Below are 25822 nucleotides of genomic sequence, written 5' to 3' on the forward strand. Positions count from 1 at the left end.
TTTTAGAGGATTTTGAAACCCTGTGTATTTTAACATTGGGTCAAAATGAGTTAACTTTACCCATCTTGACCTACACCCATCTTAAGTTCTTAACCCTCTATTTTAAAAATTCATCCTGACTCATACCCATCTTGAACCAAACTCATTTTAACTCATCAGACTCATACCCATCTTGAACCAAACTCATTTTAACTCATCACCTAAATCCAACCCAACACATTCATATTGCTACCTCTATTTCTACATATTAGGTTTGTTGGAAGCAAATCCGACCTAGTTCTAGGTTCGAGTCCGATAAAACCCAAACACTCGCTTAACTTACTTTAATTTTCCATAATGTTTGGTTTGCGTATTTAAATCTAAATGAATCAGACAAAACTTATTAAAAACTATTTTTACAGAAAATAAATATTAAAGACCTATTTTTTGTTTATTTATTTGAATAAAACCGCAAGTTCGTTTATTTATTTGTTACACTTCTGATTTAAGATCGATCACCAAGAACTTGGATTTTCTTTTGTTTTATCTTTCATTCTCTATTATTAAGTCAAATTATTTTTCAATTATGGCTTTGTTACTTTCTCTCATGTCAGTTCACTCGTCTAAGAAGTTCATCTTTTACTCGTTTAAGCTCGCCGTTTGCTTTTAAGGCGAGTAATTTTCAATAAACATATACCAACTTTCTGCCGAACGTTTAACGAACAAATTCACCGAACGTCTGGTTCCTTTACAGGCTTAGATGCGAAGATTTGATTTATCAAAAACTAAAATACGTGTGTGAGAACTAGTTTGTGATTTATAGTTAATAATCAATCTATTTTATTTATGACATGTAGATTCTAACAAGTGTAGTAACACAAACATGGTGCATTAGGTAACATTGGTTCCACACATGTTCCAGTGCCATTCTTGAACCGTTTAGAACATCTTTCGTTGCAACAACCCGCGAGACAATTGTGGCCGCATAGACCCCGTGTAGTCTTGCAACTCTTTATATCTTTTGGCATTAGCATCGGATGGCTAGTTGGTCTCTTTCTAATGTCGGGCCACAATGTGGTTTCTAACATTGGCACAGGCTTATTAGTGACTATAGCATCTGACATGTTGGATATTTGGAGTGAAACGCCAACCGGTGACTCGCTGGAACCTAGAGGCATGTTATTCTCCAATACCCACACTTGTAGCACAAAACGAAAAAACATCAAGAACACAAACGTTAGTTAGAGGTGCAAACAAACTCATAAAAGCCGAATAAACGAGACGAAATAGAGATAGATTTACCATGAAAACAAGCAAGAAGGGCTAGGAGAATGATGAGTTGAAGATGAGTTGAAGTGATCGCCATTGCAATCTTGAGCAAAACTATATGTTAAGTGTGTTTTTATTAGCAGAAGCTAAATGGTGATGATGTGATTTGGTGTCATAACATGGGCCTACACATTTTCTTTTTATAAAAAGCAACAAGATTCGTAATCTCGTATTTGCTTTTCGGTGCTAAAAATTTTCAACCGTTTATAAAAAGGATCTTTTTAATATTTTATTACAATAAGTGTAAGGTTTGAATTTGTTAAGACAAATACACTATCACATTAATTTCATGTATTGTCGTGGAGTAGGGATGTCATAATGGTACCCGGGTACCAATATAAAGCTTTTAAGAAAATCAGGATCAACAAATTCGTGATCAGTTCCGGTAATAGTGTTTACTCAAATTTTACCTATAATACCAGTACTAAACCGAACATATTTTAATACCGGTACCAAGCTTTAAACAAATTAAGATCGGAAAATTCTGGAACGATATCGCGGTATCGGTATGATACCGAGCTCATCCATGTCACTATCCCTATCGTGAAGTGATATACATTTTAATTGTCTAATTAGCTTCACAAATTTTAACATATAGATGGCAGTTCAACAATTTTTATTAGTAACCACGAAGAACATATAATCAATTGTACACACACTTTTAATGGTACATAAGATTTTTATGCTGTTTACCCCACATTCATATTATATGCTTTCAGGATTACATCCATGTACATTATTCAAAACCACTTAAGGTGGCTTAGTGGTTGGTATCTTGGATTCTTGGTTTCTATAGTTGAGACCGTGTTCAAATCATGCTTGGGAAAACCTTTTGGGTGAAAAGTTACATTATTTGGTCCTTTCAATTCTTTATTTAAAACTAATTATGTATTAAACTCACTCTCATTCAAATATAAAAGCACGACATTGTTTTTTTATCAAACGTGATAGGCCCTAAAGTATATATATTATTATTTTATAAAGTTTGATCGTGAAATGTTATTAAAAAGAAAACAAATAATTTGTTTACTTCAAAAGAGCGTCAAAACTTAAATAAGTCTAGTTAAATTAATTGCGTCAAGTGTGTAGTGTTTGTCTACATAGTATTATTTCTTAAATCACTTGATAAAAAACTAATGAAGTCACATATTTAGTTAATAAGAATGCCACAATATGATTTGACACCTCAACAATGAGTCTTACATTAGGTGTTGTGTTTACATTTGTTTACATACTAAATGTTAACGTCATAATTCCATTATATACACTAGTCTTCATCCTTGTCAAAAGTCCCGCCGATGGCATCTGCTCAAACTTTTCCCTTACGACAAGATGTTACCATATTTCCTGAAATACATGCTAAAACGAATTAGCTTACACCGTTGAGTTCTTATATATATATATATATATATATATATATATATATATATATATATATATAAAAGTTCTTTTACAACAATCCATTCACCCACAACAACATTCATTCTGAAATACATGTTAACTTATGATTTTCTTATGCTTGGCGTAACAACAACAAATGACGTTGATTTAGGAAATACAATTTGAAACTCTAACTTTAATTCTCAACTACTCCCTCCAATTGAGCGGTTACCCTACAGGCTACATCACTACTTCCCTACGTGGATTAAAATCAATTGGTGATCTTCAAAGTACTCAAAATCGTAAGAAAGTTGGAGACGTTGCCAACATCGTCAGCTGTGACCATTTGAAGGTAAAATTACTTCTCAATTTTCTGCTTCTGCTTAAATGCTTCAATTCTCTAGGGATTTTGTATGTATGCTACAATTAAGTTGATTATAGATGCAAGGTTTCATATATCTGCTATCTAATTGGTTGCAATATATGTTCACTCTTCTCCCTCAGGGGCGGATCTACCTCATAATCATGGATAGCATCTGTTACCCCTCAACTTTTCGTTAGTAGTGTAATTTTTTTTTCATTTTGGGTTTGTTTTCGTATTTTGTTATCCCTGGAAAAATATTACGTTAACCCTATTTGTTTAAGGTTCAACTAATTTAAAAGTCAAAATCAAATAAAACCCAAACAAATTTATAGCCCAAAGCAAATAGAAACCGCTAACCTTTTTTTCTTCTTTTGTTTGAACAAGAAACATTAAACCGAAACAAGCTCAAACTCAAACAGGCTAAATATATATAATCATAATTTTTTAATGGTTAAAATCAAATAAAGCCCAAACAAAATGCCTAAAGCAAATATAAAACATTAACCTTTTTTTTTCTTTCGTTTGAACGAGAAACATCAAATAAAAACAAGCTCAACAGAATCATCATTTTGAGGTTGAAGTTTTTAATACGGTTTTGGATATGCAAATTCAAGAACATGGAAATAGATTTAGTGAAATCTTAACTAGTTTGTTAGAAAATATGTCTGGTTTAAATCTGTGAGATTCGTTTTCCAAGTTTGACATATCTAAGATAATGGCATTTTCGGAAATGCATCTGAATGATTTTAGTAACGAAGAAAGATGGTGTATTTTGGGTGATCATACGACCTTTGAGTAAGGGTGGAAACCGGAAAACACACCACTTTTCCTTTGGTTTGTCGAGTATTGAAGCTAGCGTTGGTTTTACCGACTGTAGTCGCAACCGTTGAAATATATTTTTGTTTCGTTTACATTGTATTAAATTCGGTAAAATAAATATTTTTTGAACGTTACCCCTGAGATTTATGTCTGGATCCGTCATTGTTCTCCCTTGTTTCTTTTAGTGGTGGTGATGAAAAGATAGCACTGGAAAGGTTGTGTTCAAATTAGATGCCCTTTTATATAGTTAACTAGTATATTGAACCACCGCGTTGTGGCGGAGTGTGAACCCGTAACCGAATAAACTAAAAACGTCCAAACATTTCAGATGTTTGCTGCTTCGTGTCTCCAAAAGATTTGGCATCAACCTTGGCATGAAAACGTTTCAGATGTTTAAACGGGATATCTTGACCTTGCAAGTGAAAATTGTACTTGTTAGGAGTTTACGACAGACACTGGAGATTTTGATAGTAACATTTTTAGATTTTGACCGCAGCATTTGTTTGTCAATGTTTGAAATAACATATTTATTAGACTACTAAAAGGTACAACCAAAGCTACTGTCATTATATTCCAAACTGAAGCTCAAAACATATGGGTAATTTTTAGTGAATAATAAACATATATTTAGTAACAAACCTTGTTTCTTAACAAAGAAAAAACCTCATTCCAATCTGCAAACAAAAAGAAAGAGTAATTATAAACGATAAAGTTATATAGTCATTATACACAACAATTATGATAAAGTTCTATGGTCGTTATACATAACAATTATACTCCGTGCTTATAAAAATACAGAGTACAATAAGTCTGACATAAGCAAACTACATTACAATAAAGATTATAAAAAAGCTTAACACACATGAACATAGTCAGCATACTTCATAAGTTCATATATATGACCATATCAATTTATCATATTAGCATAATACTATATTTGAAATTAAGAGAGGGAAATTTGATTGTTTCATCAAGTATGTTATTAGGTTCCTAAAACGGTACCAAATAAGTTAACATTATTTTTCATACATATAAGCTATAATAATTATAAGTTAATAACACAATCATATAAGAAAGATTTATGTTAATAACATAATTATAAGTTATAAATCTTTGTGAAGCCCAAGTTCCAAACAGATTTGTAGTAGGACAGTTTACAACATATTCCAAAATAAGGCTGTTTGGTTTAGGGATGAGCAAAATCGAGATCGATACCGATTGGTACCGGTCCGGTACCGAAATCGGTACCGATTGGTACCGGTCCGGTACCGAAATCGGTACCGATTTGGTACCGTCGGTACCAAATCGGTACCAAAGTTTTAATTTTCGGGATCGGTACGGTACCGGTATTTCCCGATTTTTTACCTCCGGTACCGAATCGAATATTTCGGTACCGGTACCAAGAATTAGGGATTTTCGGGATCGGGACCTGTCGGTACCGGTCCGGTACCATGCTCATCCCTAGTTTGGTTCATTCAGATCTGAATGAGCCAGATCTGAATAAGCCTCTGTCCCATTCAGCAACATGTCTGAGTCTGAATGATTCAAACCCAATTTTACCTATTCAGATGTTTTTTTGTCTGGAACCAAACCGTCTGAAATCTAAATGAATCAGATGTTTTCATTTGAATGGTTCCATTCAGATATAAACAAATAGCCCCTAACCCAATACTTTTAAACCGAATCCCAAAAAAGCCATACCTGAACTATTACATAACCGCATTGTTAAAAAACGTTGAATTTAGTTTACATTATAAACCGATTGACAGTTTCGGTTAACCATTTGGAGTTGGTTTGTAGCTGTATCTGTATATATAACAAACCTTGGGATTCAAATCGGTTATTCAGTTTGAAACCTATTAAACTGGAAATCAAGCTAAGCTAAATTGAAAGCATCTCAAACCTTAATATTGAAAAGTAACATGATAATAGAGACAAAAAACTAACAAGTTAAACGAAAAACACCAACCAAACGCAAAATCAGGTTGTGATGGTATGGTAGAATAGAGAAGGCAACACACGTGTTGGTGGCAGGCAACGTGGAGAATCTCAAACATGTGACAGCAAAGTACAACACTTAATCCACATGTTACGAAATAAGAATGCACAATTCTCCCAATATTGTTATTATATAAATTCCCTTTTATATAGTTCAAATTAGTGTAATCTTGAGGCCGGTATGGGAATGGTCTAAACTGACATGTTTACCAACATGGTTAACACGTCCATTTTGAGTCATTTGAACTGTTGGATGCATGACTTACGGGGAATAGAAATACAGCTTGCTTTAGCTGTTACATGTAAAATTGCCACTTTATTTGATTTACATTTCCCGTTGTAATCATCATTTAAATGCTTTCAATTTGATGTATATATTTATTTATTTGAATTTTTATAGTATTTATTTACTAATTTAGCTATTTTAGTTAAGTAAACTAAACTAAGTTTGTTCATAAACTAATAAACAAAATTTCAATTTCTTTCAATGAACTTGGCTACTGTAAATCCTATTTTATATTATTTTGAAGTGGATTTTGATACATTCATGCTTCAACCTGATGAGGTATTTAATTTATCAAAACTGCATGTTGTGATGATATTTATAGAATATGAGCAGCATGGTTCTGCCAATCATGCCAAGTGTACACCGATGTAGTCCCAACGGCCGAGCCACCACCTTTGCTTCGACGAACGATAACTACAATCACCGACGACGAACGATAATGACCAGGCCTGCTGTGTACTATTCATTTTCCACCAACTGCCGGCTACGCACAAGGGCGGGAGGGGGAATACTCCCGCCCAAATAAGCCAGTCCGTACGATACGGGAAGATCTTCTGTACTGTACCTGACGAGGTATGGGAAAAAGATCTGACTAAAGATACGACAGCTTATTGACAACAGTATGGCGAGCAGCATGCTCCTGTACTGTGTCACTATTAGCCGCTGCCTACTCACCAACTACTGCCATACCACGTGCGTAGCCGGCAGTTGGTGGAAAAGGAATAGTACACAGCAGGCCTGGTCACTATCAGCCGCTGCCTACCCACCAACTACCAGCAGGGCACATGCGTAGGCCACTGTTGGTGGAACAGGAACACTGTTTCCAAGGCCACACCTCCTTGGAAACCTACCTTCGGCTATAAATACCACAAATGGTATGACCATCTCATCTTATATTATATCATCATATTATACCTGATATCTGCTCTAGTAATCTCTTAATATACATTTATATTTAAAGAGCAATCTAGTCTGATTCTCACGCCGGAGGGTGGTCACAAGGAGGAACCCCCCCCCCCCCTTCTCAGTGACAAGCTCACGGTGTCTGTTTTGCAGGTTATCAGAAGAACCATCTTCCCTGGGTCTAACCCCTCGTGGGAAACATCTATCTAACCCCCAGGTTACCCGTAATCTGCCCGGGGTCCGGTTAGTGTTTCTTCATTGGCGCCATCCGTGCATAAAGCTAGAACTTTATTTTTCTCCAGTTTTTTCAAACTTCTAAGATGGTTAGAGAAATTCCGGTAACCACAACCCCAGTTACTGGGGGGAATACCGGCAACACAGTTTTTACAAACACTACCCCGGTTACCCAAGCCGGGGCAAGTGAAGTAAATTTTACAAACACTACCCCAGTTACTCAAGCTGGGGCAAGTGCAGTAAATGACCGCCTACTGAGATCCACTGATACCCAGTTTGAGAAACGAAAACTCCCCCGCCAAACTCTCGATGAAGTTAAGGCATGGGCGGAGGCAAGACAAAAGGAATTCCAGGCTGAGTTGGACGAACGCTTGCGCTCCGTACAACAGGCCGACGAATTCAAATACTGGGAGGATGACTCGGAGGAATCCGACTACGACGCGAACCCTCGCCATAGGGCAAAAGGGAAGCGTAAGGAAATGGAATCCCAACCGATAAGGCATTTTGGACAAGCCTTCAAACCAAAAAGCACAGGTGGAAGTCCACGAGACTTCTCCAAAACGTTCAGACCAAACGTTGCAAATGCGGGAACGTCCAAATTTGCAAGGGACATTGCGGAAGCAATCGCCCCAAAGAGTGCCAAACAAATGCCTAACATAGGCACATATGACGGTATATCTGATCCAGACGATCATTTGAACAGGTTCATAGCGGGGGCAACCGTCAGCAATTGGACGGAACCCACGTGGTGTTACATGTTCCAAATGACGCTTGTGGGGGCTGCTAGAGCTTGGTTTGATCGTCTACCGGTCAACCACATCTACGACTGGGCAGACTTCCAGCAGAAGTTTAGCCAACACTTCAGTCAGCAACGGAAGTATACCGAGGAGCAATGGACAATCCTCAAATGCATACGAGAAGAAGATGAATCTCTGCCAAACTTCATCACTCGCTTCAACTCAAAGAAGCTAAGTTTGGGCAATATCAGCGAAGATCTTGTTCGCGCTGCCTTCATCCAGGGCGCGCATGACCCAGAGCTCATCCGCACCCTAACGGGTAAAGATGGCATGCCGTCCACATGGGATGCCATCATGACAGCAGCAAAACGCTATGCGGAAACGGAGAAGCAACTGGGTAGAGATCTCCCACAGAGCACAAACCTCTACACTCAGAAGACGAGAGAAGACAACGTCCTCACCGCCCGACTAAATAAAAAGCGGAAGCTAGGCATTTGGCAGTCAAGGGTAAACTTTGACACCTCATCCGGCTTGCAACATCGATTGGGCGGGAGGGATAATGTACAGCCGCACCGGAACTCCAGATGGACGCCACTCACCAAAAGCGTCACTGAGATATTCGCCACTAAAGAGCTCCCGTGGCCAAAGCCTCCAATAATCCGACATCGTCATGATGCTGATCGGAGCAAATACTGTGACTTTCACAAGACAAAAGGCCACAACACTGAAGAATGCATAGACGTAAAAGACATGGTCGAAGCATTTGTCAGAGATGGGACGCTCGCGCACCTCGTGGCGCAATAAAGGCTGAGCAGGCGGGTGCGTGTAGAACCTCAACTGGGGAAAACACGAATGAAAATTCCAGCTTCAATGTCGAGACTACATGCTGCGTAAAGAACGAGATCCCGAACCAGGTGCGTATCGGCTCGATGGCACTCCCATCCCAACATGGAAGGGAGCTCATTTACACAGTTTGCATGTAAATCAATTCCAATTTGTAAAGAAAAGGCCAAGAGCCACTTCTAATGGAAATGATTCTCTTTAGAACATCGAAGCTGATGATTTTACTTTTCTGAACACTAATATGCCGGCTTTCACCGCATAATTACGTGAAGTCGTTGCGTGGGAAGGCGGTCCTACCCGCACAAACCCAATAACAGGACAAAACCTTCACGCAGGTCAGTTGAAGGGGAAGAGTTCAATTATCCCATTAAATGAAAGTGCCGGTCTATCCGCATGAATCATGAAAGGAAACTGAACACTAACCTATCGACAACCGCGCGTCGAACGGTTCAAAACAAAAATCTTAAAAGGATGAGGAAAACCTACACGCAGGTCAGATAAGGGTAAAGTTTTGCCATCCTACTAAGTGCAAGTGACGGTTCCACCCGCACAATCACGAAATAGGAAGCAAAACTTCACACCTATTATCAACCACGTTCAAAGGTTAACTTATCCTCAAAGGATGAGGAAAACCTACACGCAGGTCAGATAAGGGTAAAGTTTTGTCATCCTACTAAGTGCAAGTGACGGTTCCACCCGCACAATCACGAAAGAGGAAGCAAAACTTCACACCTATTATCAACCACGTTCAAAGGTTAACTTATCCTCAAATGATGAGGAAAACCTACACGCGGGTCAGATAAGGGTAAAGTTTTGCCATCCTACTAAGTGCAAGTGACGGTTCCACCCGCACAATCACGAAAGAGGAAGCAAAACTTCACACCTATTATCAACCACGTTCAAAGGTTAACTTATCCTCAAAAGATGAGGAAAACCTACACGCAGGTCAGATGAAGGTTAAAGTTTAGCCATCCTACTAAGTGCAAGTGACGGTTCTACCCGCACAATCACGAAAGAGGAAGCAAAACTTTAACCCATTATCAACCACGTTCAACAGGTTAACTTATTCTAAACACTTGGAAAATTGCTAATTTAAACTAAGTATGCAAGTCATAAGTTTATAAAGCAAGGAACCCAGAGAAGGAAATAACAATCTTATACGCAAAAAGATTTGTATTTCACAAGATATATTACAAGAATGGCCGGGTAACTACCCGCCTACAAAACAAAATCTAGTCTATCCTAGCAGCGGGAAGGGATCTTCAGAATCAAGCTTCAGGACCACTTCCACTTGGACCCGCCCCATCAATAGAGCGTGGCGGTTCAAGGAAAGCCTTGAGGATAGCAAGTCCATCATCAGCAGCAACGACTTCCTTCACCTTCTCCACCACCGGATGCGGGAAGGCGGCATATTGGTTCACCGCTTGGTCATATGCAGCTTCGGTGTCCACATCGAACAAAGGGAAGTTGGAAGGCGGGAAGCCTCTCTCAACGAACCCTAGACCAAGCAGGAAGCCGGCCTTTTCCCCATCCTCATGAGAAGCGTTGAGGGCTGCGCTCATGGCATCATCGTAAGTAGTCTCTGAGAAGACCCGATGCACAACCTACAAAAAAAAAATACAAGTGTCAAACACCTTTTCTATGTACAAAGGAAAGCGTGAAGACGTAAAGCTAAACATACCTGAGACAACGCTTCTCGAAGAAGCCATTCCTTGGCAACCAGAGCTTCTTTAAGGGCGGCTTGAGCTTGGGTGCAGGCGCGTTCGGCTTCGCTTTTGTTAAGGTTGGCAAGTAGCACTTCCTTTGCGGCAGCCTCTTCGACGCCCTTAAGCTTCCGCTCGGTATGGTCAAGCACGCCCCTCTGGTCCAATATCTCCTGGAGCTTCTTGGCATCTTCCATCGCCAAGGCATCATGAGCACGTTGGAGAGCCTCTAATTTGGCCTTGAGCTCCTCGTTCTCCACGCGTAAAAGCTCAGCAACGGCTTCAGCCTTGGTGGCCCTCTCGGTTGCGTTCCTCGCAGTCTCCTTAGCCAGCCGAAGCTGTTCGTTAACAGCTTGGGCAGCCTTGGAGCGGGCCTCGAGTCGCGCTTGAACCTCAACCTCGAGGGCCTTGAAGGCCTTCTCCTTCTCCGCAGCAGCTGCGGCCAACTGTTGGTTCTCCTCCCGAAGAGCCCGCGCTTGAGATACATCCTTGGCGCGAGCTGCTTTCAACTTGTCGTTTTCACGACAAAGCAGCTCGACGCGCGGCTGCATCCGGGCCTGGAGAACCCGAAGCTTATTGGTTAGCCTACACTCCTGGTAGCTAGCCATGGCTTCCCCCAACGCACCATGGGGAGCAGCGTGGCGAGCCCATTCCACGCACTCCACAGGGGTACGAAGGGTTGTTCCTCGGCGGATGTTCCATCGCGGAACATACACTTCATTGGAATCCGACACTGCAAAAAACAAAAAAACAGTTAGGAAAAAGATGATAAAAAATAAAAGTGAAAAAGGGCCAAAGGAACCCTACGCACCTGTAGGGTCTATAACAGGCCGATAGCCGCCGAACCCATCACCTGAACCCAAAGGAAACCCATCCAAAAGGTCAGGCAGATGGGAAGGTGGCAAAGATTGGCGAGTACTCCCATGCGTACCTGATGGGCCGGCCGTCGGAGCCGGTGGCGGGGGCATGGTGGCAGCCGCCGCAGTCGCTGCCGCAGAATCCGCAGCAATCGTAACCGCCGGCTCGGTGAAGGATGCTGTAAAAATCGCACTCACGGCCGGCGGTGACGTCAACTCGGCTGGAACAGTCGGCTCAGAGTGAGCAACTGAACCAGCGGGAGCAGGCGCAGGCGCCTGGGTCGACGCCTCAGGTAGGCTGACCAAGCCTACCGTCATCGGCGGAGAGGTACTACTCGGCACTCCACCCTGGAATGCGTCAACATCCACGCCTGCACAAGAAGATAAGTGTTTCAATAAATTTATAGTGATAAATCTACAAAGATAAGAAGGATGTTTGTACTTACGGGTTTTCTTGAGCTTGAACGTACGGACGGGCGGGGACGAATCCGATGGAGCCGGTCTCTTGACGCCGGCCACCGTCGTCACCATTGGTTCTCCGGAGGTAGCAGCCGTAGCCTCCGGAACAGTGGTCTTCTCACCACAGGGGTTCCCCGCCACCTCTTCATTATCTGACTCAGTGTCAGATAGGACCACTGGATCGGCTGTGGAGGCCGCCTTCTCCTTCCCTTTCCCGCCGGCAGCCCTCTTCTTCCGCACCAACGGAGGACCATCTGCGGATTCCTCAGAAGAAGACAGGATGTCAGGAATTCCAGCAGCGGGTACAGCATTGAGAGGGGGAGGATAGAATAACGCCTTACCTGGCCGCCGGTGGCTCAGGATCTCGTGGCCCAGCGGATAGACCTCCACAAACCGATCCGCTGTTTGTTCCAGGATGGGCAACTCGTTCTCGTCTAGAGCACGAGTACCCACCCGCACGGGACCGTCAGCTTCCCGCGGGTACAGGAGCGACTCCAAATCGTTCCCCTCTGAAAGAAAAGAAACAGTTAGAAGACAAACTCATATCAGCAAAAAAGACAAGACATACCATAAGGAATAGAGTTCAAACCGTATTCGAGAAGGATGGGAAACCGAGACGCCTCCTTTCATACCCGGCTCATCCCCAGCATTACCATCCCGGACTCCGAAAACCGGTAAACCGGAGATTGGACAAGAGATATCTTCGCGAACCATTCCGCCTCCTGGTAGCTGGAAGCGTGAAGGCTCGGAAGCGCTTGCCCCTTCTTAAACTTCATGGCAATGGGGATGGCGCGGGCAGAAATGTAGAAGAACTCCCGCTTCCACGATCGGAGACTGCGCTCGGTCGCGCAAATCTTCAAACCCTTGATCCGGGTTGTCAGGGTGTACCACCCCTGGATGCACCTCCAAGTATAGAAGGTCATCAGGCGGTCCACATAGGGCTCAATGCCCAGAATTCGGCACACCCACTCGAAGTGCCGAATCTTGGCAATCGCCATCGGATGCACCTCGGTCAGGTGCACACCGTGCCTCTCCAGGACACGGTACACAAACTTTGTCAATGGGAACCTAAGGTTCCCATAAACAAAGAATGCAGCATATACCCCGATCTTGCCACTGGGGGCATCGTACACAGTCTGCTGAGGTTCAGGAAACTCAGGCTCAAGAGACTCAAGCATGAATTTCCTGACGACATACTGGTACAGATCGATAGGTAGAGCACACTGGCACTCGCCAGCAGTACTCCTATCGTCAGCTACAGCTTCAGCATCATGAGAAGACATATTGCAGAGGAAGAAAAAACGATTTCGGAGGAATGCTCAACTGAATAAGGGAGTATTCACCAGAAATCGCCTTAGAGATGAAGAGAAGAAGTGAAGGTGTGAATTACAAAGGACCCTCTCCCTCTTTATATAGTGATCGCAATTAATGCGATGAAATTAATGCGGAAGAGAGAGAAAACGAAGGTGCAATGAAACTATGACACGTGGCAAAAAGCAAGCTGGCAACAGCTGTTGACAGGACGCACACCATTAATTTCGCGGCCACGCGCCCGAAAAATCGCGCCCACGCGCCTGAAAAAGCGTCTGGAATGACCATGTACTGTCACGTCGCCATAACTTCCTGCACGTCCTGACACAGTCAGAAGAAACCGTCGCACGACGTTTCAGATGTTTGGACCGTTCCTATCTTTCCACCAACTCTTCGAATTTCAAAAAATTCAAAATTCAAAAAGATTAAAAAGTAAGCGGGAAAATACCCCCTTACCTTGGCAAACAAGTAACCGTAAGACGGCTGCGGGTACAGTGTTAAGGCAAAACCCTTCACATACCTAGCACCCGCAGGGAATTGAAGCCAAGAAAACCTTGGCAAACAAATAACCGTAAGACGGCTGCGGGTACAGTGTTAAGGCAAAACCCTTCACATACCTAGCACCCGCAGGGAATTGAAGCCAAGTAAACCTTGGCAAACAAGTAACCGTAAGACGGCTGCGGGTACAGTGTTAAGGCAAAACCCTTCACATACCTAGCACCCGCAGGGAATTGAAGCCAAGAAAACCTTGGCAAACAAATAACCGTAAGACGGCTGCGGGTACAGTGTTAAGGCAAAACCCTTCACATACCTAGCACCCGCAGGGAATTGAAGCCAAGTAAACCTTGGCAAACAAGTAACCGTAAGACGGCTGCGGGTACAGTGTTAAGGCAAAACCCTTCACATACCTAGCACCCGCAGGGAATTGAAGCCAAGAAAACCTTGGCGAACAAGTAACCGTAAGACGGATGCGGGTACAGTGTTAAGGCAAAACCCTTCACATACCTAGCACCCGCAGGGAATTGAAGCCAAGTATACCTCGGCAACCAAGTAACTATAAGCGGGGTGCGGGTACAGTGTAAAGGCAAAACCCTTCACATACCTAGCACCCGCAGGGAATTGACGCCAGGAATACCTTGGAAGTAAAGTAACCATAAGACGAGCGCAGGTACAGTGTTAAGGCAAAACCCTTCACATACCTAGCGCTCCGCTGGGAATTGAAACCAAGAAGGATCTTCTGGGCAATGCTTGCGGAAACGGAAATAACATCCCCGCATAGCGGGAACGTCGAGAACTACGTTGTTTGAAGCTCCAGGATGGAATTGGTGGTTTTAACATAATTGATCACTATGTTCAAAACTACCAAAACCTCATGGAGAATCCACACAAGTGGGACTCAACGCTCCTGACTTGCGAGGAGGTTACAGACCTAACCGCATCATACCCAAAGACCAAGCAGGAAACTCGGGAATTTCTGCAAGTGACTAGGACTTCCGCGGGAGGAATCCCCATGGAAAACCTTAAAAAACCCTTTTCAAAACCCTCTGCTTAAGTCCAAAAGTTCACCTCACTTTATTAAACACTCATGAGAAGAACATTGGACTGGGGGGACTTGAAGAGGTAGGTCCCAGCAGAGCCCAGTTGGACCCGCAAGACTCACCTTGAAGAGGGACGTCTGCGCAGAAACCAACTGGATCCGCAGGACCAACCATGCTCAGAGACGTGACGTCCTTACGCGCAGTACGCAAGCTGGTCCCGCAGGAAATGCCTCCCGATGGTGAAGGACTCCGCCTGTCCCCGCAGCCTCGGATACAAGCCATCAGGGAAGGCCACCCGCGCAGCAAGGCTACACGCACAAGGCACTTAGCTCTCAATCACTCAGTGTCACCTGAAGGAATGAGCAAAGCCGGGAACAATCCCGCACAAGGGCGGGAGGGGGAATACTCCCGCCCAAATAAGCCAGTCCGTACGATACGGGAAGATCTTCTGTACTGTACCTGACGAGGTATGGGAAAAAGATCTGACTAAAGATACGACAGCTTATTGACAACAGTATGGCGAGCAGCATGCTCCTGCACTGTGTCACTATTAGCCGCTGCCTACTCACCAACTACTGCCATACCACGTGCGTAGCCGGCAGTTGGTGGAAAAGGAATAGTACACAGCAGGCCTGGTCACTATCAGCCGCTGCCTACCCACCAACTACCAGCAGGGCACGTGCGTAGGCCACTGTTGGTGGAACAGGAACACTGTTGCAGCCGGCCACACCTCCTTGGAAACCTACATTCGGCTATAAATACCACAAATGGTATGACCATCTCATCTTATCTTATATCATCATATTATACCTGATATCTGCTCTAGTAATCTCTTAATATACATTTATATTTAAAGAGCAATCTAGTCTGATTCTCACGCCGGAGGGTGGTCACAAGGAGGAACCCCCCCCCCCCTTCTCAGTGACAAGCTCACGGTGTCTGTTTTGCAGGTTATCAGAAGAACCATCTTCCCTGGGTCTAACCCCTCGTGGGAAACATCTATCTAACCCCCAGGTTACCCGTAATCTGTCCGGGGTCCGGTTAGTGTTTCTTCAGATGTAGTCCCAACGGCCGAGCCACCACCTTTGCTTCGACGAACGATAACTACAATCACCGGCCAAGAATGATTAAGAGTTCAGTAACAACTAATTCACCATTGTTTCAACAATCACGTGTGCCAAATATGCTATCACTGGTATCTTTTTAAACTCATGAAATGCCACAAACAACCAAGTTTATGACATTAATTTACTTGCCACATATGTACTTATCTCGTAGGTATCTGTTCAAGTTAATTTGCATCTTTCTAATATTGTGTTTTTGTAAAAATTTCTACTTTGGTTGTTCAACTGATTCACTGAATGTAGGTGATACAAAGAGTTTGTTGTTATTATTATAGTATCACTTTTGTTTATAAAAGTTATTTATGATATTTTAATTTCATGAATTTTTAAAATGATAAGTTGTGATAAAATATTAGAACTTTTTTCAAAACTAGGGTTGTTTTGTGGCTTTTGATCACATGGGGGGGTTTAGATTTTCTTTCAATCACAAGCAGGGGCGGATCTACATAGTTAGGTATGGTGTTACAAGAACCCACTGAGTTTCGAAATTTATATAGAATTTCTATACAAGTTATGAGAGTAAACCCACATATAATTTGAGAGCGAACCAACACAAACATTCTGAAGCTTTGCTCTGGTGGTAAACACTCCACCTTTGAATTGTGTATACCTGGGTTCGAAATTCCCTGCTAAGATTAGTTTTATTTACTTTTTAGCATTGGTTTTTATTCTTTGTTTTTACCAGTTAAGTAAGTTAGGGGGTTTTAGGCCTTTTACTTCTTTACCCCACCCACATCGCAGCCTACATGTCATGTTCCATAACAAAACAGCAACAACCTCACCACTTCAATTCTAGCCTCCACCCTTGTGTTCAGCCCTTCACTTCAATCTTTGGGGTAAAGTAATTAATTATATTCTTGTTTTTCTTCAAATATTTTTGTTTATTTATTGAAAATATTAGAAAGATTGATTCTGTGAAATTTGTTAATTTGTTAATTTGTTAATTGAATTAGACAATTAGTGATGTGTAAGTTTGATTTGTATGCACTATGAATATTAAGAGATTTTTCCAAAGTGAACCATCAAACGTTCAATTTCATAGCTTCGAAATTGAACGTTATGAAATTGATCGTTTGACGGTTCATTTTGGAAATATCTTATAAGAATAAAAAAAGAATATAGAATCCGATTAAGTGCTTCGTTTGTTGCTGTTAAAGGATTGTTGAATGGTGCGTTATCTTTTCATGGTCATGATGAGTCTGAAACATCTCTTTATAGAAGACATTTCATAGAGCTTTTAAAAATATTTGGAGTCATAAATGAAGAAATTGGTAAACCTATATTAAGTAATGCTATGGGGAATAACCAAATGACGACTCCAATCCAAAAAGCAATTTGTAATTGTTTTGCACCAGAAGTATTCAAGAAGATATTTGATGAACTCGTAGAGAACGATCATAGGTAGCTTTTTTAGTTTAAAAATACAATCATATCTTTATCATATATGTTTTCGTTTCTATGACGATCTTTGTTTTTGGTTAATTTATTGTATTTATGTAATGTGATTAACCTTACCCGACTAGAGCCGTTTAACCGACCTGAAAATTTTTATGACCGGCCGTATAAAATGATAGAATTTAAAATAGTGAACCCACTGAATAAAATTTTTGGATCCGCCACTGAATTCACAAGAGGGGTTGTTACCATTAGTATTGGAGATTAAGAGAGATATAGGTGTGTAAGAAGGATGACAGGGAATGTAAGAAAAGTTGAGAGAAGGGGTGTACGTAATAGGGGTTGATAGTGACGAATAACATTTAACTTCTTAATTGGAATTGGTAGTGGCTATTAACTCCTTATTTGGCAAGGGGGGTGTATGTTATATTAATATATAACTAGCTAGCCCGAGGTGTGATCTTTACTTATCATAACTTCCAAACCTTCACCTAAGCTGCAATGTTTTTTTTATTACTATACATATATACATGGGAAACCCCAATTAGCATCAACCTGAACCATCACCACCGCTTCCCCGTTCCCGTCAGAAGTCGCGACAACCAACAACATCATCAATTCCAAGTCTTTAGCCCTAATTAGCTCTTAGGCAGATTCAATTCGTGGGTCACTGAAGAAATAATGGAAAGCCTGATAAAAACAATGGTGAAATTCGCGATGCAATTTGGTTGGAGTTCAATATGCAGGTGGAATATGTGTGTGAATTGTCCAAAGAAGCCTGATAAAAACAATGAGATTACAAATATACCCTTGATACTGTAGCAGTTCGTTTCCTTTAATACATATATATATATATAAAGTAATGTTCCAACTTTTTATTTTGCCTATGGCCTATTAAAATGAACTGAGTGGAGAGATTAATCCATGCATATATTTGTTTTAACTTAAAATATATTACCTTCTTTTTTATTAAATAATAACTAGTTGATTCACCCGCCGCGTTGCGGCGGGGGTAGCGCGGGGGAATCAATGTAAGTTATTTGTTTTAATTTGTTATGAAGGTTAACATATTCTTTTCTTCGTTGGTTGCATATGAAGTCGGTTGCTTATGAAGAAATTATCGTCTAGACATCTTACATAATGCACATCAGCCGGTAAGACTGATGTTAACCTACTATTATTAAATTTATTTTGCGGATAGTTAATATGACAGCCATTATTTATATACTACATGTGTTTTGCATTTCCAAAGTTAGGATGACATGTATTAGGAGCTTGCATCACATGTATTAGGTTGCTTTTGGGGGAATGTTCAGTTGTTCAAAAAGACTGTGTAGCATCAAGGTTGAGCAGCATCCTGCCTATCCGCTAGCAAAACATTCCTGGGTTGGTCTTCTAAGGTAATAGTTGGAGGTGCTTGTCCTCGTTGGTTGTTTCAGCTTCTTTACCTTCTTTGTCTGGTATGGCAGATTGCAGTTGTCGCTTTGATGGGACCGTGGCAGCAACACCTGAAGTGTACGTTGTAGAGTTGGTACTTATAGTTTGCAAAATATTATAGTACGGTATTTTACATAGTTTTAAAGTATATACCTGGGGTGTCTATGATTGCCTGTCGTTTCAGTGGTGTTGAAGGTGCTGGTGTGTTGGGTGGTGGGATTGCGTCTGTTACCATTGTTGCATTTAACGTCCTTTTTGTTATGGTGTTATAAAAATATGTGTTTTGATTCATTGTATTGACCAATTAATAAGTTATACCTGGTGAACTCTTCTTTGGATCTGACGGAGATGATGTGTTGCTGGTGTTTTCTGCAGATGATAAAACTTAAGTTAACTTAATCCTTCAGCAAGTAATGAGAACATTTTGCTAGTGAGCTGAATTAAACCCATATTAAACTAACCAATCTGGTTAATTTTAAGCATATAGAATTCAGTTATTTAACGCTTTCAAGTCTTTGTCCCTAAGACAAAAGCTTGTTTTATTTTAGGGATGACAATGGGTCGGGTTTGGGATGGGTCTATGTATTCCCAAACCCGTAACTGATTATTAATACTCGTCCTCAAACATGTCGGGTATTTACCCGTCGGGTATCAGGTATATCCATGGGTTTCGGTATCCCGTTAGTGCATTAAAAATACCCGTTAAGTATACGTAACTCAAAACTCGTCAAGTAGGTTAACCACTAAAGCAAATTGTCATATTTGTTACATAGAATATACATTAAATCATATAAAAGGACAAATGCTCAAACACTTAAAAAATGAGTATATATTTTCGGAACTATATACTAAAATTTAAGGTACATTGATATAAATAAAGAAAATTATGTTAGGTTACTCGGGTATATAATTGAGTAAACGGGTCTATATTATCGGGTGATCGGGCCAGGTAATCGAGCATAATACAAATCCCATACCTATACTAAACCCGTTAATATTCAAAAGCAATCCCAGACCCGTCTCATACCTTGAAACGGGCATTACCCATTGCCATCCCTATTTTTGTTTTGTATTATAAAATGAGCCTCTAATGTATGAACAGAGCGCATCTAGTTGCGCAACATTGGTTTTTATTTATTTATTTTTTTGGTGTTGTTTAATAGCTTTAGAACTCTGAAAGTAATCTGTGTGTTGTTTAACTTTTAAGTTGTGATGAATATCTTTACCTAAAAACTTAAAAGCATGCACACTACATTTCTTGTGGAGTTTTAGTATGGATACCTTGTGAAATTAGTTGTTGCTCAGGAATTAATGGCATTTCTTGTGGAGTTTCATGAGGTATGTTAGTTTCTTCTAGGACTTTGTTACAGGTAAATCTTGTCGATCCTTGCTGAATGCGGTTGTTGAATTGGAGTTGGAACTTCTTTGTCTGGCCAATTATTACATGCAATGGACCTGGTAGTGTATTAGGGTCTTCAAAGGCTTTTTCAACCACCATTGTCATTGCATCTATTTGCGCCAATGAGTAAACTGCCTCGTCAAACAATGTTGCTGTTGTAGTCCCTGTTTTGTCTTCGATTGTTACATTGACACAGTACCTATATTTAAATTCTTTTGTTAGTATTTAAATGGAATTTTATGTACAGCATGTATTAAAAAAGTTGTTATAGTTGATAGTCTTACATGAATCTTTGTTGTTGTTCATTTGGGTGGTTACCACACATCCATCCGGGGCCACGCGGATGTAGTTTTTGATTACACTGGATGCACCCTCGATAAAACCATTTCCGTTCATAGATGACATCTTTGATGGTGGCGATGCAAGAAAATCTTCGTTCCTGTTGGCGTTTAACATTTAGTGCAAATATTGCAAATTGAATGTATTTTAACACAATAAACTCAAAAACTTACATTGTTCTGTGTTGGATTCATCTGCAATAATTGTGAGATTGTGAAACGACCTCTTTGGTTGTTTGGTATGTTGGCGTACCTCATTGTAAACCTGTGTACAATATAGTTTGTAATTGTACTATGTGCGCTATGTAGGTTTTAAAAGTAGTGTGTTTGAGGGTATGGGTGGTTCTTAACGTTCGATTAACTCATTGGTTTCAGGGACACATGGATTGATGTAGACGTGTGTAGGAGCGGTTGACTCAAGCTGTAAATCTTCATATTTTTTTACCCTCATTGAAGTGACAGCTACTATACATGGAAAAGTTGCATTGGTGAGGCTTTCTATGTCAACCATATCAATTGTTTCTTCCCAAAGAGCCACTTCAATGAATTTTTCATTCAAACTGTATCATTATATGTTCAGATGGTTAGTTTGACAGTTGTACTTGTGTATCAATAATGTGTGTGTTGTGGTGTATGTGCTTGTGTCTTACTCTGCATCTTCCAATAGAAATTTCAACAATCTTCGTCCGGATGATGTTGGTCTGTTTGTGGTTATCGAGTCAAAACGCCCTATGAAATCTGTAATGTACATGTTCATTAGTGCATATATAATGTGTCTGGTAATATAAATAGGCTGATTTTTTTACACCTGTTAACAGTAAGTGGGAATCTAGACGACTTTGGAGAACGTGGTACGGTACAAAGTTGAAGTAGTGTAATGGGAAGCCCGATGGGTCGACTGGAATAAAAGAGGTTCCTCGGACAAGTTTTATGGTCGCCTGTTAAGGAACAACGTTGTGAGTGTGTCTCGGCTTTTGCGACACGTAGTTATACACCCTGTAGCAACCTTGCATTTTCATATTGTTTTCAAAGTGAAACTTATCGCGGTTGTTTCCACACGCCTCAATCGCATGCCCCTGTATATTATGTTGATTTGTAGGTTTTGTTAGAATTTGAATTATGATTAGGGAAACTATAAATATTAAGGGTGTGTTAGGCTTAAGTTGTCCCTTACCCAATCGATCGGAACCGGTTCAAAAGGAAAAACTTAAAAAAAGATCGTGCATATTCAAAAATTTTAACCGGTTCCATTCGGGTTTAACCTATTTCAAGAGAAGTTCTCAAATTATTAATTGGGATATACAAAACGGTTGTTAAATTTTGTATATGTTACAAAACTAATTATAAACAGTCTGAGAACTCCTCTTTAGAAATATAAACACAACATAGGACAATTTATTTATTGTGATAATCATGATCAAAAGATCAATACTATAGAATCTATATGATAATAGTATTCTTTTATAAGGAAAAAATTTAGTCGTTGCACCTCTTTATCCACAAATAAGTAGCAACATTCATTCTTAAAAGCGTAGGATTGCCATTTTCTTATGACACGAATGTCTACAGGTTCTGCACCATCCTCATTCCTAATGAGAGAAAGACTTCTAGATGTCATCTTAGGTCACCTGTAGAGTAAAAAATTTAACAAAAACAACAGGGTCAAATGGATGAAAACATGCACCTTTGTTTATCAATTTTTTAACATTTGAGCGATAGTGACTTTATAATATGGTTATTTATCAAAATTTAAGCTGAACCCTAAGAGTTTTGAACTTGATAATGCATGATTCACTCTATAAAAGTCAAAATTGAGGCATAAACTGAGCTGCATATTGCAATTAAAAGGGACTAATAAAAAGCATAGCTTAACTGGATTATATAAACTCTAGACTCTATCAATTTACAATGTTTACTGGTTATTCAAAATGGAAGCAAAATTTCCGTTAACCGATTAACAAATCCCTAACAAAGAAATCATTAACATAAAAAAACTAAGCATACCTGTGTGAGGAATACAAACAATTTTCCAAAGTGAAATCTGTATTGGATGGATGAAGACATGTAAAAGATAAACGCCATCTTGCAGACACGGAAGCGAGATACCAGCCAACCTACAGCCCTAGGTACGCAAACGTGTAAGTACACGAACAACCTCTAAACACAACATGTACTCCACTAATAAGCAAACAATAATATTAAAAACCAAGGCAGCAGAGGGTAAACAATGTTATATTTATTATTTTGGTGATTTGGATTTGGGAACGGTGCGAAAATAATATGTTTGGTGGAGTTTGACAGGGGGTAACCAGAGATGACGTGGTAACATTGAGACGCCTTGTTTCAATAGTGGAATTGTGATATGTGAATGGGTGTGTGCATATTTTATTTATTATTATAAACCTTCATTGCATGATGTACAACAGCTAATGCAACGTTTCACTTGAAATTGTAAACATATAAATAAGGTAATAAAACCAAAAAAAAAGTAAACATATAAAATGGTATCGACACTTTTATAGCTTATAGAAAAAAAAAACATATTTGAAAGTATTTGTAGTCGGTTGAAAAACTCGTGCAGTGCAGCTGCAAGTCAATGCAAACACGGTCGGTGTCGGATTACGGCACCGAAACTAAACCTACAAAAGAATTCGTCAACAACGCTCAAATATAACAAATTAGCATATTAAAAAAACAAAACACACACATTTCATTGGCAAAGTGACGCAAATTCGGTCGTTATCAGATTACGGCACCGAAATCAAACCAAATGATAAATTTGTCAACACTTGAAAGATTAACCAACACGAATTTGATCGGTATAGACGGTATCAATACAAAATCATAAACAGATATCAGTAAGCCCCAAATAAATAACATCAAAAACTTTAAAATAAATAAAAAAAGATTGTGTGGCACTACCACGTTCCAACGTGTGGTGAACCGATATAATACAATAATAGGTTATCATACATAATATGCGAGACAACCTATGACACTAAATTAAAAAAATTTGATTTTAACACGCGGCGAAAAATTGAATATTTATCTGGTTTTCTAAATCGCCTACCAAAATCTAATTAAAAAAAAAGAAATTGATTTTGATTTGAAATACAGTAGAACAAAAACAAAATCGATTTTGAAACAGTGTGTTAATCCATCCAACAGGGGCATTTATTTGCATAGCTTTAAAATTTTAAAATAAAAGGTGCACAGCCTTTTAAGAAAATAAAGATGATTTAACAAAATGGAGTTAATCGCCACTACCAATTCCAGTTAAGGAGATAAATGTTAATCGCCACTATCAACCCATATTACTTACACCTTATCTGCCAACTTTTCTTACATTTCCTGCCATCCTTCTTGCACATCTACATCTCTCGCTTAATCGTCAATACTAATGGCAACAACCCCTTTTGTGATTGAAAGAAAATCTGAACCCCCCATGTGATTAAAAGCCACAAAACAACCCTATTTAAAAAAAAATTCAAAATATTTTGGTGCACATTCCAGTTTTAGTTACTTAATCTTCTTCCACAACATTTTTTTAGTGATATTATGTATCTTTCAAGTAATGGTTCCATTTGAGCCCTTCTGAATATTAAAAAGTATGCTAAGCAGATGGTTAAACTAAAAGGCATGTTCACTATCATTTGCCTTTTTCTGTGATGTTTTAGGTTTGCATCAAGATCGAAATTTGCTATCCTTACAACTTCACATGTTTTTACATGTTATTTGTATGGCATTTTCAGAAATCTTTTGATTATGTTTTCCTCGCAGAGTTGTAGTTCCGTCACACACAAACTTACCTATAGGCAGTATGCTGGACTATTTTTCTCACTTTGTGTTGATATAACATATAACGAGCTTGCGTACTTGGAATGCATCCACTTATTTGTAGAATACTTGATTAGTTCTTTAGCATTATGATTTATGTGTGAGCCAGATTTACTTTTTAACTTCCATAAGGTATTACGTTGATTCTTTTAATATATTTTGGCTACTGCTCATATTGGAAAATATGTAAGTCAAAGCTGGTCAACACATGCAGTTTGGAGCTTAGATTGTAAGTCAAAGCTGATCAACACATACAGTTGGAGCTTAGATTATAAGTGAGTATCAATTTGTTTTCGAAGTATACATATGTAGAAGTGGCCCGTACCTGAAACATGTATACCTGTTTTGTTGAACCATATCCCTAAACATTTTTATCATATTTTATTCTTAGTAATTGAATAATATATAAATTCAACATACTGAATGTAACTGAAAAGTTTGAAAAGGAAATGCATTACAAAGCATTCTTAATTTCATAATTTTTTGAGACTCAATCTCGTGTAGTATATGAGTTTATAACTTAATATTTAAATAAAATAAATAAATGTATTGGTTTGTTTATGGCCACCAAGGCTTTAGCGACGGTTAGCCTAGTTGTAAGAGGGATTCCCTCTTTTGGTGGTTGCTCAAGATCGAACCTGAGTCTCTGCTTAAACATTTAGGAGTTTCGGAGATTACCAAATTTGCTATTAAAAAAACGTTTTATTATGGGAAAATGTGAAAACAATTTAGAAAAAATACGAAGAAAATTTGGTAGGGTGCATGACTTCCAAACCACATGTCAACACCACCTCACCTAGGGGTGTCAATGGTGTCGGGTTGATGGGTTTCGGGTTACGAGTTAGCGTGTTGAGATTTTTCAACACTAACCCAACCCTTTTATTTATTCGTGTTCGGGTCAATTTTTTATATGTTTATATACGAGTATGAGTAATACCTATTGACTTAGTAATACATTAATCAATTAAAAACTCTTATTTATATAAAACTTATTAATATTTGAGATAAATCTAATTGTTTTTGTGTATTTATCTCTTATTCTCAATTAACAAATTTAGGTTCACACATTTAGCTCAAGATAAAAACAAACTAATGAAATAACAAGAGAATAGAGAGTTTTAATAAAATAAAAATGTTTGAAGTTTAAGTAGATAAAAGTAGTGTATGAAGAAATTAGTTTTACTTTTAAAATTAACTAGTATATGAAAAATAAAAAATCTAAATATTTAACTTTCAAGTTTAGAACTTCTCTAAAATTGTTAAACGAGTTAACACTACATACTTTTAACGGGTCGGGTTTGGGTTAACCTATTAATTAAATGTGTCGGGTTCGGGTTGACCTGTTTAAGAAAACGGGTTGTGTCAGCCGACCCAAAACATATATTTTTTCGTGTCGAGTTTCGGGTCGTTTAAGGATTTGACACCCTTAACCCCGCCCCATGTGGGTAAGGTGAATGACTTCATTATATGGGAGAGGTTTGCCACACTAAATTGATTCATTGTTGACCATTGAAGAATTAAAATAAATTAATAAAATTCTAAGGTACTTGTG

General features: G+C 39.5%; 1 long non-coding RNA gene across 1 annotated transcript; it reads right to left on the reverse strand.

Annotated features, from left to right (window-relative positions):
* Positions 1–475: 475 nt before the first annotated feature.
* On the reverse strand, positions 476–1453 carry LOC143552011 (uncharacterized). Its single transcript, XR_013138577.1, has 2 exons — positions 1282–1453; positions 476–1177 (listed from the first exon to the last, which is right to left on the reverse strand). It is a non-coding gene; the product is annotated as an uncharacterized LOC143552011 (long non-coding RNA).
* Positions 1454–25822: the final 24369 nt, after the last annotated feature.

This window comes from Bidens hawaiensis, unplaced genomic scaffold (genome assembly GCF_021521415.1).
Source record: "Bidens hawaiensis isolate Kalapana, Puna unplaced genomic scaffold, B.hawaiensis_p1.1 tig00016751_1, whole genome shotgun sequence".
NCBI classification, from domain to species: Eukaryota; Viridiplantae; Streptophyta; class Magnoliopsida; order Asterales; family Asteraceae; genus Bidens; species Bidens hawaiensis.